Below are 15,842 nucleotides of genomic sequence, written 5' to 3'. Positions count from 1 at the left end.
ACCTGTAATGCGGTATCATTTCTGTTTGCTCAAAGATGGCAAAATAACTGGAGCATCATAAACGCTGCCAACCAGCTGCCTGGTCACTTCTCACTGACGCTTGCTGTGCACACGTTGCCAGTCCTAAGGACTCAAAAACCTTGAATCAAGCCTTCCAAATCATCGCTTAATGCTGGTTTGGATCTCTTTCTTTGCTGTTCAGTGCCCGCGCCTGAGGGTGCAAGCAGGTAACATCTTCAGGCTTTGCTCTGCAACCCCCACAACTAGAAATATAACTTTTTATTATTATTATTTTTCCCCCAAAGCAAACAGCGAGTGGAAACTTCTGTTCTAGATCTCTGATTTTAGGGGGAAAAGGCCAATCTCAGCCAAAGCCTATAGCATGTAATAGTATATACAACCTGCAGGTGTGAGCATAAGCAAGGGCTGAAGCTAGGAGGAGACACGGTTTCCTTAGTCCCCTTTCATAGTTTCAGTACAGAAACCATACATACAAGAATATCATATAGATATTGTAGTTTCTTTTTTTTAAAAAAAAAGGGGGGGATCCAGCCCTTTTCCCAGGGCGCTGAATAGGTGCCACCAGCTTCTTAGAGCATGAAATGGAGCAAAACTGTTAAATACAAGAGAGAAAAATCTGCATTACGTGTTGATCGAGGCAGTAATCTTTTTGGGGGGCTGGGGGATTACAGGGTAGCAGATAACCGTGCAAATTCCTTAACGGGAATGCGTGGCAGAGAGCTTCTCTTAACAAACAAGAAATCCTGGTCTAGCAGATGCCCAGGACACGGTGCCTCCCAGAGAGACTGAAACCTCTCCCCTTTACCTCTTGGAGGACAGGTTTCAGAATAAACTTCTGTGCAAGCAAAGAGAACCACATGGGTGCTGTTTTGTCTTTGTAGCAGGCTAAAACGTGTTTTTATTTGTGCTTGTTTTCAGAGAGGGTCCAAAGCAGCCACCTGCTGCCAGAAGCTAACCACAAACTAGATTTCGGTTTGCAAAAATAAAACAATCTTTCTGTTTCTAAGAGAACAGTACAAACCTTGGTTTCCAATAAATCCTGGCCTCGATCGCTCTGCGCTCCTTGTCAGCAGCTGCTCAATGCGGGCATCCCCTCCAGCAAGCACGTCGCAGCCTGCCTGGCTTCCCTCGGACACGCTGCCGGGGCAGGTGCTGTACAGAGGATTTTCAAGCAGGACTCTCTGCTTTTCTTAATATTCTCACTCGTAGCTTTTCTTAATATTCTTCTTCAGCAACAGTAAAATTGTCTGATGCTGACCGCAGGAAGAAGAGGGCACGCTCTGATTTCTCTCCGGCTGCGCACCCCCAAACCCCATCAGTCAGAATTGCTGGTTACTTCTGGAAATGTTAAGTTTTGGGGGAATTTTCTCCCCACATGCATGTATATTCTTCAACACACTATAAATCACAGAAGATAAAGTCATATTTCTAACACTCAGTGGCATCTCTATCTTGTTGAGAAGCCTTCAGTGGTCTTCTTTTCTCAGGCTGTAAAAATATTTCCTTTTTTGACACTTGTGGTACTATAGCAAGCTGTCATTTGGGTTTTTTAACTCCACACCGTTTTTGCCTGCTACGGGGCCAAATTCCAACGCAACAGGTTGGGAAACAGCTGGGGGTCGGTCTCTTCTCCCAGGTAACAAGTGATAGGACGAGAGGAAATGGCCTCAAGTTGTGCCAGGGGAGGTTTAGACTGGGTATTAGGAAATTTTACTTCACTGGAAGGGTTCTCAAGCATTGGAAGGGGCTGCCCAGGGAAGTGGTGGAGTCGCCATCCCTGGAGGGATTTAAAAGGCGTCTGGATGAGGTGCTCAGGGACATGGTGTAGTGGTGGGCTTGGTAGTGTTGGGTTTACGGTTGGACTCGATGATCTTAAAGGTCTTTTCCAGCCTATACAATTCTGTGATTCTGTGAAATTCAGAAACGATGCATAGGACATAACCACCCTTATTCTATCTGAAGTGTCTTCATATAAAACGCTTGCAGGATGTGAGAAGCAAGCAACCCTTCAGTTTAACAAGCAATAAACTCCAAGTACTGGCAATAAAGAGATATTTCCTGCTCTGAGCAAGGCACTTTCTGCCCCCGCCATCCGCAGGGGCCTGGGCTGGAGGGGCTCGGTGAAAGGGGTCGGTGCAGCCCGTGGGGTAGCTCCCACTGCCTGAATCCCCCCACCAGCTGCAATAGGGCTCTGTGCGCCCAGATGCCGCAGGTCCCTTAGCAGGAGCTAATTCTCACGCTAAATTCTGATTTAGCATTTTTTTCCCCATTTCCACTGCGGTCTGACATTAGAAGAGGGACTTCCATATGGCAGGAGGGAGAACACTGGGCTCTTTATCCTTCACGTACGGCAGCGGAGGGTATAACCTGATTGCTAGGGGAAAAAAATAAGCAGCAAAAATGAAGGAAAGTACATCAGATTTTAAAATTCTATCAGTGTAAGCAATAAAATGTCTTAGGAACGCTACTGAAAGCAAACCTGAGGCACGAAGAGCCCAGCCTGCCACTCGGGGTTACAAATCCATCTCCCGGCGCACGGGTCGGCAAGATTGGGAACTCAACCCTACTTCTCCCAAACTATTAATTTCAGCTCTGCAAGTGGCCACACGTACAAACAAATATTTGGAGTATTTGCAAACTTCACTTGAGGGTGAAATGTGCCCGTTTCTTTCCTGTCAATGCGGCTTCTTACGCTTCAGAGGAAGCCGGGCTGCTCTCGGAGCAAAGCGAGGACCCTTTGTTAGTTCAATAAATATATTCCAGATGGATATTCACCGGGGCGGGGGGTGGGATAAAGGGGAAGAGGTAGCAAAACCACCCTATTTTGGTCATTAATAAAAATTCCACTTCCAGGAACACTGCTGCATGTCTCTGCTAGGGATGTTGAAGACTAAACAGAGTTTGTTTTCGGTTTAGCCCATTGAAATCCCTTTATCTGTGAGGAGCGCGTCTCTGCGATGCTCTGCTTGAGTTTAACTTCAACCAGGCTCCGCGCAGCCCCCGTGAACCCCCCAGATAAGGCCTTGCGGGATCAAGGGCAAAAGGCACAGCATTGCCCTGTGTAACCATTTCGGGAATCGCTCTCAGCACGAGGCAGGAGGTTTCTGCAGATATTTTGTCTAGCAAGCCCGTGCCGGGGGTGCTGCAAAGGGCTGACTCGAGAGCCGCTCGCTTTTGCGAGCAGTTATGGCAAAAGGCGAGCGTGTGGCCTGACTCTGTTGAAGAATTGCATCTGTCCCCAGAGTCAGCCGAGGCTTTATTTCCTTTCTGAGTAACCATCTGAAATGAGACAGCCCCTACTCTCTGCCCTTTTCTCCTTCCACGTTACTCATGGCAGGAAGCCTGCTGGGGTGACGAGCACACGCTGCTTACATGAGTGAGGGCTGAAAAATGCAACAGTGCCCTTTCACCACCATTTTTCAAGGAAAATGGAATGAGAAGTTCCCCATAATTGGCCTTGAGCCTCTGCCTCCTGTCAGCAGCGTCTCCTCCCGCACGCCTCCACGTCCTTCATCACCCCAATTTACTATGCCAGAGGTTGACAGGACTTCAGAGCTGGTTTATGTTCCTCCTCGCCCTTTTTTGGCTGCTCAGGTGGGAAGGGCATCGCTGCAGCCCCCCTACCAACCTAGAGCAGCATCCTCACCCTGTGCAGGAGAGCTCGTGGTCCCCAGCTCCAGGCTGACCCTGGGGCAGCACCCTGCTCCCTACCCAGGCAAAGGAGACCAGCAAGGCTCTGCGCGGGCAGTCCAGCCCCCGTGACGAGGTGGCCCAGAAGACCTGCCCCAGAGAACAGCCACGAGCCACGCACGAGGTCTGCTCGGTCCCGCGCTGTGCGGGACTCGAGGCGGGCAGAGGCTTTGTGCTGAATTCAGGTGGATTTTCTGCTTCAGGATGCAGCACGATGACTCCGGTTAGGGTTAATCATATCCTGTGGTAGGAAAAACAGGCCTCAGGGATGTGAACTAATAAAACAGAGGCACTGAGAAATGGTTGCCAAAGCCCTGGGGAACAGCTCTGCACATCCTGAGGTCCCGGGTACTTTTATCTTATGATCTACCAGGAGCCTGTTCAAATCTGAATTGCGCTGCTAATACTGAGCGGACCGCGGAGTTTGCTTTCACTGCAATTAAAACTAAAACTAATCATTACAATCTGGGGTTGTTCTGAGCGTCAGTAAATGTCCCTGGTGCATCTGCGCGGGCTCTGCGTTGCCGGCTGGTCCATGGCAAAGGCCGCTGTAGCAGGGCAGTGCTGGGCAGGAGAATCAACAGCGATAGAAAGTGGCACCAACGCGATTCAGCCGTGGCATCCGCCCAAATTCAATTTCTAAGCAGAGCAACTCTCCCATGGTGGGAAGTTCTGGTGAAATAACCCCAGCTCCTTGCAAACGTTCAATATTACACCAAGTTTACATAAATATAAAAGCACTGATCTCACCAGCCGGTTAGACAAAGCAGGTGAGATACCTGAATCAAAATCAAGAAGTTCCTTGTAGACAGCATGGCCACAGGTACGGTATTTTGCTCCTTTCTGTCTGCCTTGATGCAGGAGGACTATCACAGAGAAAGCTTTTCCAGCTGTGATGGAAAAATTTTCCAGCTTTTCCATCCATGGAGGCTTCCATCAAGGGGTGCCTGAGCTCGCAGCCTCCTCCACGGCCGCTGACCCTGCAGCAGGGTTATATATTTTGATTTTCCCCTGTTTATTTCTACTGGATGTTCCTCTGAAACAACTGTGCTCCAACGAGGATTGCTGTAGCAAGAGACCGGTTACACTTCACTCTCACGGAGGGCACGTTCTGTTGGTAAAGTGACTCTTCTTAGTTAGAAGGAAGTCGTGAGAGTTAGTCGATAGTTGCGAGGGGAAAAAAAAAGTAGAAATATAGGGTATTAGCCATCACAGCTGGAAAAGCTTTCTCTGTGATAGTCCTCCTGCATCAAGGCAGACAGAAAGGAGCAAAATACTGTACCTGTGGCCACGCTGTCTACAAGGAACCTCTTGATTTTGATTCAGGTATCTCACCTGCTTTGTCTAACCGAAGTATTCTTTGGGCAGCAAACAGAAGGAAGCTGTTCAACCCCTCCTCCACCCCACTCCCCCCCAAAAAACCCCCAAGAATAGTGATAATGAAAAGTTAAAGTTGAGAAGTAATCAAGAATTCAGACCAGAGAGGCCCAACAGCTGAAGTTTCAATCCCAAATTTAATTCAATTACACAAAAAAAATATGTAAATGCTTCAACCCCTGGTTTCCCTAGAAAACTGAAATCTTTACCAATTACCAGCTCTGTATCCAAACTACAAACATTATGTCAATACAAATCACCCATGCTGCACTCTCCCGGGGTTGTTGGGAGAGGCAGGAGATTTGGGGCTGTTGGAGAAAATAGTAAATTGGGGGATTTGTTTCTTTTTATGTTAAACTTCAGGGGCTTTTCTTTAAGTTCAGAGAAGAAACACCGCAGAACAGCATCGCCTTTACCATCCCAGCTTGCATAAACACAGTTGAGGCTCCTTTTGGATGAAGGGATCTATATTTAAACACTCATGCCTTTTATGATTGTTTTTGCTATATCCTATATATAAATACAAACCTACGTATCCAAGGGCAGCGGTGAAAAGGCAGCTACACTGTAGGTGAACAACAGATCCCAATGTTGGCAAGACGTTTCCTCTGCCCCTCTCCCAAAGACGCAGGGGTCAGGGTCCGTTTTCCTGGCAGGTTCCCCTAGAGAGGCCCCGACAGCATTTTGTCCGTCAGAAAGAGGATTTTAAAGCCTCGGCCACGTAACCTTTAATAAGACAGGGGATTAGCAAACCTCGTTGAGTGACGCTGTGACAAAAGGCCAGGCTTGTGCATGTTTTACCCCCGCCTGCGTGCGCCACGCTGCTGGCATGGCCGCGGCACCCCGGCAGCACGGTTTGGGGGGAAAGGCTGAAGTAACTGCAAAGAGGGGAAGTGAAAAGCATATTGCTTCATTTTTTGATGAAACAAGAGTCCTGTACTTCTCTCAAGTATGTGCTCCGTGTTTTGGTTTTTACAGAAATGGCTGGAATGGACACTGAGGACACACGTGTAGGTGGGAGAAGGATTCGGGTTGCCGCTTACAAGTGGCCTTCCTGGGGTGACTGTCCACGCTAGATCATTCACAGGTGGAAATATTTCATTTTTGGAGGCTTTCCTTCAGCTCCCTTTGAAACGCTTAGGATGAACAAGAGCAAAGAGCGTAATTTCTAACTTGTTATCGCTAACACTACGCTAGTTCAGGCTGTGCAACGGGGAATCCGCTCTCGCGTCTCCTCCCTGACGCATTTCACAGCGCGTGATGCCGCTTTACCCAGCCTCATAAGGAACGAGTTGTAAGTGGGATGCAAAGCGAAACTTTTCCATTTGCTGGGTTTAACGGAGACTGGCATTTGCACCCGCCGTGACGCGGGGCCTCTGTCGCTGCGTGGCGGCCAGGGCGATGCTCCTCTGCGGGGCTTGGCTGAGCTGCCCCTCGCTATAGCAGAGGAGCGTTTGGCTCGGGGGTCTCAAATCAGTTCCCGGCAGAGAGCAGCTTCTCACCCCTCTCTCACAGCTCTAACAGAAAACTGTCCTCCATCGCTGCCGTACTTCTCTCACCCCCATTACCACACCAACAGAGTAACCTCTAACGAACTCAGGCTCCTAACTTCCCTATTGAGCAGGGAGCGACTGTTATTCCCAGCGTGTAAATGAAGAAGGGAGGCAGTGACGGATGCCGGAGCACCAGGCCACTCTCCGCCACCTTTTTCCAGCTGAAACGTTCATCCCGAGCTCACCACCAGCGAGGCCGTGGTGGCAACCAGAAGCATCGCCCAGCCGGGCTCCAGGCGCGAAGGCAGCTTCAGGGCACGCTCGCAGCAACGTAACTGCTCCGTACACTGCTTACACCTCACTTTCTTCTGCTTTTCTCGCAGATGATGGGAAAATTCACTGCTGGAGCGTCAGAGACGAGCCCCACGTCGATCCCCGTGGACGACCTCAGCTGGCAGCTGCTCGGGGCCTCGCTCGCAGCCCCCGGAACCGCCAGCCCCTTCTCCAGAGCACGGCGTTGGCAGGAAACTCGGCAAAGCGAGCACTCCGCGTTTCTGCAGAGGAGCTTTCGGAAAACCTCCCCTCTTCCAGCAGTCTCCATTGCAAGGCGCTCACAATAGCTGCAGCGAGGAAGGCAGCGCAGATTTTTTTTTTCATAGCAAGAGAAGATGGGGAAGGTGGGAAGAAGCCAATTTTTTTTTTTCTTTTCTGCTTTCTCTTGCACAAAAGGGTCCTTATTCATTTTAATAGCAGGTTCTCTCACACAGCAATCTGCTCTGTCAGCCAGACAGCGGAGAAAGACTCCTTATGCAGCTACCTCAGGCAGAACATTGCTGCTTAGACCTTCTCGTCTGCTCTCTGAGGATGGGAAACTAGATCCATGACAATCTCAAAATGGAGAGCATTAGCCCAGAACAAATAAGTAGATTGCAATAATGGATACAATATGGAGGTTTCCTCGAGGAGCCAATATTTGTATTCTTCACAGCTGCATCTTTTTCTTTTTCTGTTTTTTTTTTTTTTTTTTCTTTTTAGCCTGAAGTGCTCCCAAATGCTTCATGCCATGTGGCTGCTTCTTATTTGCATCAAAGACCTTCATCAAAGACCTGGTTCATCGCTGCTCTGCACTTTGATAGATTACGTGTGCTCCTGCAAAGCAGATATAAAATGCTCGTCGGGGAGCACGGTGAGCCTCTTCTGCAGCGCTGCAGCCACCGATCCGACGCGAAGGAAACGGTGCTCCAGCTCCGACGTGTCTGCCGAGTGCTGTGGCTGGAAGAGGAACCCCCAACGCAGAGCAGGGGCCCTCGGGCCTCCATCAAGTGGGAAAAAAAAAAAAAAACCAAACAAAAAAGGGAATGGAAACAATAATGAGGAATGGGGTTATTGTAGGAGAGAGCAAGTAAAAGAGGTTGTTCGGGGACAGTGAAGAAAATGCCAGATAGGAAAGAAATAGCACTCTGAAGAAAGACAATGGAAAATAGAGTGAAACAATTGAAAACCCATGTTAAAACAGAGCAGGGAGATCGCTGATCATAGGCGAGCAGTGTTTCACGAAGGTGCTGCAGCTTTGTTCACTTCCAGCACGCTTTACAGCTTTAAGGGATGCAAATAAAACTCTTTGCATACGTAGTTAAGTGGAAATTTCGGTGCTCAGGTGCTGCCATGAGGGAGATGGTTTTTACTCCCTAAAGGTGAAGGGGGTGGGAGTTAGAAAATGGGAAGCAGCCAGGAAAATGAGTGAACCTGCATCACCTGATGGAAGGGAGGAAACCTGCAGCACAGGCACAGCCGGAGAGAAAACCATGCAAACAAAGGGAAGAGCATCGCGTTGCACTTGACACGGAAATATTTTCAGATTGCAGCAGTCCTTTATTGCTGGTGGTTCACCTGCAGCTCGTCCAGATACGACATGTAGAACAAGTTATAAAAGAGATCGGTATTTCAACAACTAAAGTCTCAGCCTTTTGTCTGGTGGAAAAAATCAATTCCAAATGTGGAAATTTCAATACAGACTATAATTTTGTTACAATTCAGATTTATTCTGCTTGCTTTCTTCCCTTTTTGCCCTTCCCCTCCTCTCTGTTCTTCAGAAATTGGCTCTGATGCTTCGTTCTCGCTCTCCAAAGACCTTTTGCAGCTGAGTTTCATGCAGCAGGAAACAAGCCCTGCCCAGCCTAGCCCGGGGAGCGAACCCGCTCCTTCCAAATCCCCTATCTTTGGGGTAAAACCTCAGGACCCTGGTGCTTCAGTATCTTGCAAATTTTATCTTCATGCAAAACAACAGTAAAGCATGTCAATGATGTTTTTTTAAACATTTTCAGTCCAGTTTATAAAAGCTAGCGGTGAACTCATTTTGGCTTTCTCCTTTTCTCGCTAGAGCGAGGACAAGCATCCTCCGGCTCTAACATGTTTAAATTATGGTTGTTTTGAGCATTTCTGAGGATCCAGCTACTCGTATTACTTAGAACCATGAATAGAGGCAAGGCAAGGAGACCTGACTTCACTGGCACCGCTACCAGGTCGGCTGGAGAACTGCCTGTGTATTTACCCGATGACTCCGCTCCAGCTCCTCACAGCCTGAGTCTTCCCGCCGCTGAGATGTCCGACGCATCTCCCGTGTGCTCTGGGGATGCTGCAACACCAGGGAGCGAGGCCGGGATGGGCTCCCTTCTGCAAGGAGACCGCGATTTCCTTCAGCTGTATCTTTTTGCTCTGGAACAAAAGGTACGGTGCCACATTGCGTGTGCTTCCCCCAGCATTGCTTGGGCCTGCCTGTTTCCAGCACGTTGTTGCAGGATGGAGTTCTTCAGCCTGTTTGGGTTTTTTTTGTTTGTTTGCTTCTTGGCTTGGGGGAAGAGTTATAAATTTATGGGTAAACACAGCTAGTGTTTGGAATTAGACTGAATCGGGATGTTTGATTCCTATCTGGGCCCATGCTGAATAATTTGAGGAGGAACTGAGCAGAAAGACCTTGCAGAAGGTGGTAAAGGCATGTGGGAGAGAGCGGGCAGGTGTCCCACACCCATCTCCTCCCGTGGTGGTGCTGCAGAAGAGCAGCAGCTCCAGGCTGGGGCCAGGGGAAGCGAGCAATGACCACCCCGCTCCAGGCTTTCAGACGAAGGAAGCATCAGCGCTTTGGCAGTGCTCAGGGCTGTGGCGGCCAGCTAGGCGATAAAGGAGAGCTGGAGGGTGCCGCGTTCCCCTCGGTCAGAAGGCCAAGCAGCTCCTGCGCTTGCACGCGCTTCTCCAAGGCTCTGCGGGGCCGCTGGGACCGGTTGCTACGAGCCCTCCGACAAACAGCACTTTCCCCCGGCCTCTCATGGCGCAGCAAAGAGCAGACGTTAATGTGTTAATTACAGGGGCCGAGTTCAGCAAGGAGGCAGAGCTGCTGCTCAATATAAGCAGCCAGTCATTCGGATGAAGACGGCTAGGCAGCCGAATGCTCCCGGCTCTCGGCACCTTCAGCCTCCAGGGATCCTGCTGGCTCTGAAGAGGCCCTTCCAGCCACTTTTCCCCCTCATTTCAAAATCAGCCAGAGTGCAATTAGTCTGCCATGGCTGATCGGCAGCCTGTGTCAAGCTCCAGAGGAGTCACGCTGCCTTTCAGTGCTCCCTGGCATCCTCTGTTGTTATTTACAGGCATCCTCTGGCAGCGAGCAAGGTGAGACCTCCGGCTGTCCCTGCTCCCAGTGTGGGTGACAAGGACAAGCTTAGCTTCTCCTTGCACACAGAGAGGTCAGCAGCGGGGCTGCAGCACCAAGCCAGGGTGTAATTCACTTTTCCTAATAGAGCCGGTTGCGTTTCCAATGAACTCGGTCAAACCTGACGGCCGGAGCGAACGAAGATGCGGGTGCAGCTCTAGGTCAGGACACGCGGTGTTTGCACACAGGCTGTGCCGTACAGCGACCGCGAGAAAGAGTCGTCAAACAGATGTGCTGTGCAAAGTGCAAATTACCCAGGCACTGAACTTCATCCCGTGCCGCTTACAACAGCCATAAACGCCAGGCATGTTTATTGTGGGTTGCGGAGGGCTTTTGTTTTGCACCTTTATCATCACTTTGTACCGACAGCATTGTGGATCCAGTGATGATATTCAGTGCGTTCACGTGGGATTTTACGTGAGAACTTCTGCGCGAAGAGTTTCTGGTCTGGAGTGGTGGGTTCACTGGGAGAGGTACCACGGGGTGGTTCTGGGTCCTGCTTGGAGAAAGAAGCGCAGAAGAAAGCAAAACGCAGTGTCCGTCTGCATCTCCATCACCTGCCAAACTTCTCTGCCAATCCGTTCTGGCCTGTCCATACTGATGACAAGAATCTGGTTTTGTTCTTCATAAGATGTCTCTCTTTTTCAGTAAGATTACCACTGTTCCGGTTCTAACACAACAGGTACATAAACCACCGTGCCCACTGAGAGGGCAGAAAGTACTGTGAATGTTACTGGACTCAAAAGAAAATCTCTAAACTCGGTTTAATTTCTTCACTTAAAATGGCATTATTTTTTTAATGACATAGCGGACAAAACTATACAGAGTGTGGAGTGGAGTGCTGGTATAATCCAGTGTCGCTGATGGTATCACCTATTTGTTGAGTGTTGATTAACCTTAAATCATTTCTGCTGGTGATGACTTGCTTCAGGCGTTCAACAGCAAACAAACAGCAAATTCTCTGGAATCGGGATGAGCTCACCTGCGTACGCAGCAGAGCAGGCATGTTTCACCTATCTGCAAGGGAAACTCCCGCTCCCGATGCCCTACAGGCTTTTCCCAGTGTGCTTCTTTCAAAATATACAGCAGAGAGTGCTGGTTTGCTCTCGGTGGACCAGATCCTCAGCTGGAGAAAACACTCCTAATTCCACTGGGGTGGATGGAGCGATGCCAATACATACTGGCGGAAAATCTGCTCCAGTATACATGGTTTACTTTTGAGGATCTAAGCACATACACTTCCAACAAAGTGCTGTGTGATAAAAGTTTGTTTGCCAGGTTGCCTTGCCTCGGTCCCTCCTAAAGTGTACACAACAGTATTTTGTATATAATAAGAGAAAATGAAGCTAATGTGTTCCAAAACCTTGTTGGCGGCTCCTAATGAATTCAAGAGCTGGGAGGAGTTGCTAGACACTAGTTAAAATAACCGTAATCATCATCATTACTGCCATGCAAGTATGGGGAAAAAAAAAAAAGTTTTTATTATGGGCTGGAACTAGAAATCCAGAGCAGCTGCTAATCATCACGATAAGTGGGTTGTTGGTTTGGAGGGGGTTTGTGCATCCAGGTATTTACTGTGGCCAACTGTAAGCAGCAGTTTTTTGTTATCCAAGCCTTTCAGCAACCTCCCCGCCCATAGGAATATGTTGTAAGGTTGGAATATATTGTAATATTCCTCTTATCTCTCTTTTCTCCCCTTTCTTGTCAAAGGCTTTTCCTTTCCATTTCTTTAATATTCCCCCCCCCCTTTTTTTTTATTTATTAACTCACCTAGGCAGTTGAATTAGCAAAGAAAAAATAGAAATTATAATTCAAAATTTTCTAATGGAAGAATGAGCGTGTTTTTGGCACTGCTTCTTCCCATTGTTTTTTTAAGACAGACTCTCCTTAACTCTCCTTTTCCATTCCAGAGACTGCCCTTCCTTTATAACCCCAGATTTCTTCCCATTTGTGCTCTCTTCCCTCCCTCCTGACTCATTTCCACTTCCCATTTTGGCTGTTTCTTTTCTCTTTCCTCTTCCTTTCTCCAAATGTTCTCTGATCTTATATTCTGCTATTTTTAATTCCTTCTCCCCAGGCCTGGATCCACTCCCTCTCCCCAGTATCATTGGGCTGTGTGCCTCTCTACCCTCTTCCTCTCTGGACTGAAAGGACAGCCTGGGCAATAATTTCCTCAAAATCCAACTTTTTTTAATCCAGCAACTCAAGATGAGCATTGCCTGCCTTGGTGTGGGAAACCTGGCATCACCACTGTCCTTGCACAGTCCTTATGGCTCTCCAGGAATTGCAAAATATAGTTCAAGCTCCCCTCAGACTTGTTCCATGCTGTTCTGTAATTTCTGACCCATCTAACCAGGGCCTTCTTTCCAGGCAGTTTGGTCACTATGCTACTCCTGCCAAATATTTCTTCTGTGCAGCTTTGCCATCTGGAACCGCCCGCCTATGTGCCTTCAGCCTCACCGACTGGCCATAGAGTTTCCAGTTTCAGCTGAAAAAAAATTTTCCCTTACTGTCATCCCATAGCAATCTGAACGTAGGATGTAGGCAGCAAACATTCGGTCATTTATTTTCCACGGTGTGGGAATAGTTCTCGTACTTGAAGCAATTTCAGTTTTAAAGAAGCCCTGGAGCTTGTGGAATGTGGGCAGTTTTTAGATCTTTCATCCTAAGTCTCACTAGCAATGACTCTGTAAGCTTTTCCATCAGACATCATGTTTGCTAGAATTACCAGTGACTACCTCGCTAGGATATAAAGTATATTTAGAATGGAAAATTAAGGGGGAAAAAATGATTTAATGAAAGGTCGGAGGGAAAGGAAAAGGATTTTTCTGAGTGCTAAAATACTGCATTATTACCTACAAAGGAATTCTTGTAATAATCAAAGCTGGGAGGTCCAATAGCCTTCAGTGCAAAGAATGCTCAGCATTCACCCCCGACGACCTTCTTTATTCTGAGTACCAGACACAGTACGCTCATGACGAGGAATCAGACCTTCGTATATCATACAACACCACTAGTCATAACTTTTAAGGTTTAGCTGGCAATGAATAAATACTGAGCCTGCGAAGCCAAAATAGTCCTTGAATTGCTGCCTTCAGCAGCAACATTCATTTAATGCAATGTATTTCAAATTTCCAAATCGCATCCTGATGGGTATCTTTCAGAGGATCTCCCAAAAATTAAGTACAAATATTTGACTTCAGAAATTAAATCCCCGGGGCACTAGATACGCTTCGCTGCAGATTAGTTAGAGCCTGTGGAGTTATAAGATTCCTGAGATGGAGTGCTGAAGATTCCAGGAATTCTCTCAAAGGTGAAATTATTAACTAACCTTTTGTTCCTAGAGCACAATAATGCAGAAGGCAGGTCTGCATTCACCGAGTCCCATGCTGGACTTGTCTTCTACCTTTTCTGAAGTGTTCACAAGCCTTAAATCTGAGCTGGAATTAAAGAATTTTGGACTTGTCAATGAAATAAAGAGCTAAGTATTAGTGACAAAAGTAAGATATGACTCAAAACAGAGGAGCAGCTTATTTTTCCTCTGAATCTTTTACTGAAGATTTCAATCTATTTTATTGGCACAAGGACTTATTAATTTCTTTTCAACCATAATAAAACATGTGATGTGCTGATCCGCACTATTCCACAGGGCAAAAGTAGGAGCTGCTGCTTTTCTGGACCAGAATCAGTGCAGTAAAACTTGTGGAAGAGGTAGAAAGAAGAGGAAATTTCAGTGCAGAGACCATGACAGAGATTTTGCCAATTATCTCATTCAGAGGGAAAGGTTTCCCCTGCCTTCTCTACCTGGAATTGGCCATCGATCCAGCTACCAAATTTTGCTTTTCAGATCCCAAAGGGCATTACAATGAGCTGTTCAGACAAAGAAGCTCTCGTATCCATTCAGGAGCTGAAATAAATACAGGTGGCAACAGAGATCAGAGAATGAAAAGGTAATGGGCTCCTTGCAAAAGCCGTCTTTTAATGCACCAGCAGTGTTATTCTGCACCAAATGTATATTTTCAGTGATGCTAAAGCATGGTGATAGCATTTGCTTGTTTTCTCCCCAAAACAAATGTAAAAAAAATGTACAATTCAAAAACATTAGTGAAGTCTTGCCATAGCTAGATGATCAAATACAACAAAAGAGAGGAAAGGGACAACGCTTCAGCAAGTGCCGAACACACAGATGCAATCTGAGGATGTTTTTTATCTGTTCTTTCACTGGTTGCTATCAATTTGCAGAGAACATATTCATCATTTCATGGGCCAATATGAGTAAAATTAATTGTAAAGTTACACTGAGTGTTTTTGTGGCATTTATTTAACAAGGTAAGTTATTAGTCACCTAAAAATTCAGCAGACACCACCACCTCTGGCCTTCCTTAACACTGCTTGCTTATTTAAAAAGATGGATGGGAATTTATTTTAGTCCTGTTTAGCATAGGTTGTTCAGTATGGCAAATCAACCACTTCCACTAGTCTCCAGAGAGAAATTCTCTGACATAAACAATTTCTTCTATTCATTATAAAATTTCCTATATTCATTAAAAATATATCTAAGATCAGTCCAGGGGTAAACACATGGATATTTGTTTTAAAAGGTTAGTTTCTTCACATGTACATAATATAGCTTGCATATAAACGTCCGGTTTGACCTTTTTCTTCTAAACTGCTGTGATCCACAATTTACGTGGAGCTTGTATGAGAGCACGGCCGTCACATTTATTTTGCATCCACACAGAAGCGGACTCCCATGCTGTGCACAAAATATTCCTTAAATCACGGCTTCATAAATGTGCCTCAAACTTGCATAAAACACGTTAATGGAAACGTATCTGTTCAAACTGTCCAGTGGATATAAGCTGAAGAGCACAAAATTTATTGTGGCAGGGGAAATGGATGTGCCAGAGAGGCTCTTCAGCCTGCGCTGTGTTTCCTCAGCCCCTGCCCTTGATCCTTTTTGGAGCAGGGCTCGGTGGCCCTGAGGGCTCGGGATGCTCCGGCGAGGGGTAAGAGCAGACCTGGAGAAGGGAGCTGCGTGTCAGGCTCCGCGTTTTGACGTGCCAGGAGCGAGATCTTGCCTTCCTCTTCGCTTTGCCCGCTCAAACAGTTGGCGTAATACCCCTGGCTTCTTCTGGTCATCAGCTTTAATGCTTTTTATATTATTACACAGTATTAGAGTTTGGGCCTTTTGTCTTTGCACGTGCTGTGACTATCTATCCCCCTAAGTTGGGGGGGGAGATGAAGCGTATAAAATGCGTAAAACACCACATTTGTCCTGGTTTTGGCACGGCGGGGGTTGAGGCCGCAGACCTCCCGGCCAGAGTCGGGCATCGGTCTGGGCGTCGCAGCTGGGGCACAGGCAGCGGTGCTGGCTGTGCCACCGGGTGACAGGCCGTGCCCAGGCAGGACATCCGCCATCAGGTGCCACCAACTCCGTCTGCAGAGGGACAGGGCCCGGCGGCGGCTGCAGGCCGCGGGGGCACCTCAGGGGACACGGCCCGGGTCTCGGTCATGGCGGGATGGTGGCTGCCGGCCGGCCGGCCGCTCCGGCCACC

The sequence above is a fragment of the Ciconia boyciana genome, chromosome 12 (assembly GCF_034638445.1).
Source record: "Ciconia boyciana chromosome 12, ASM3463844v1, whole genome shotgun sequence".
NCBI lineage: Eukaryota > Metazoa > Chordata > Aves > Ciconiiformes > Ciconiidae > Ciconia > Ciconia boyciana.
This window is presented reverse-complemented; position numbering follows the sequence as displayed.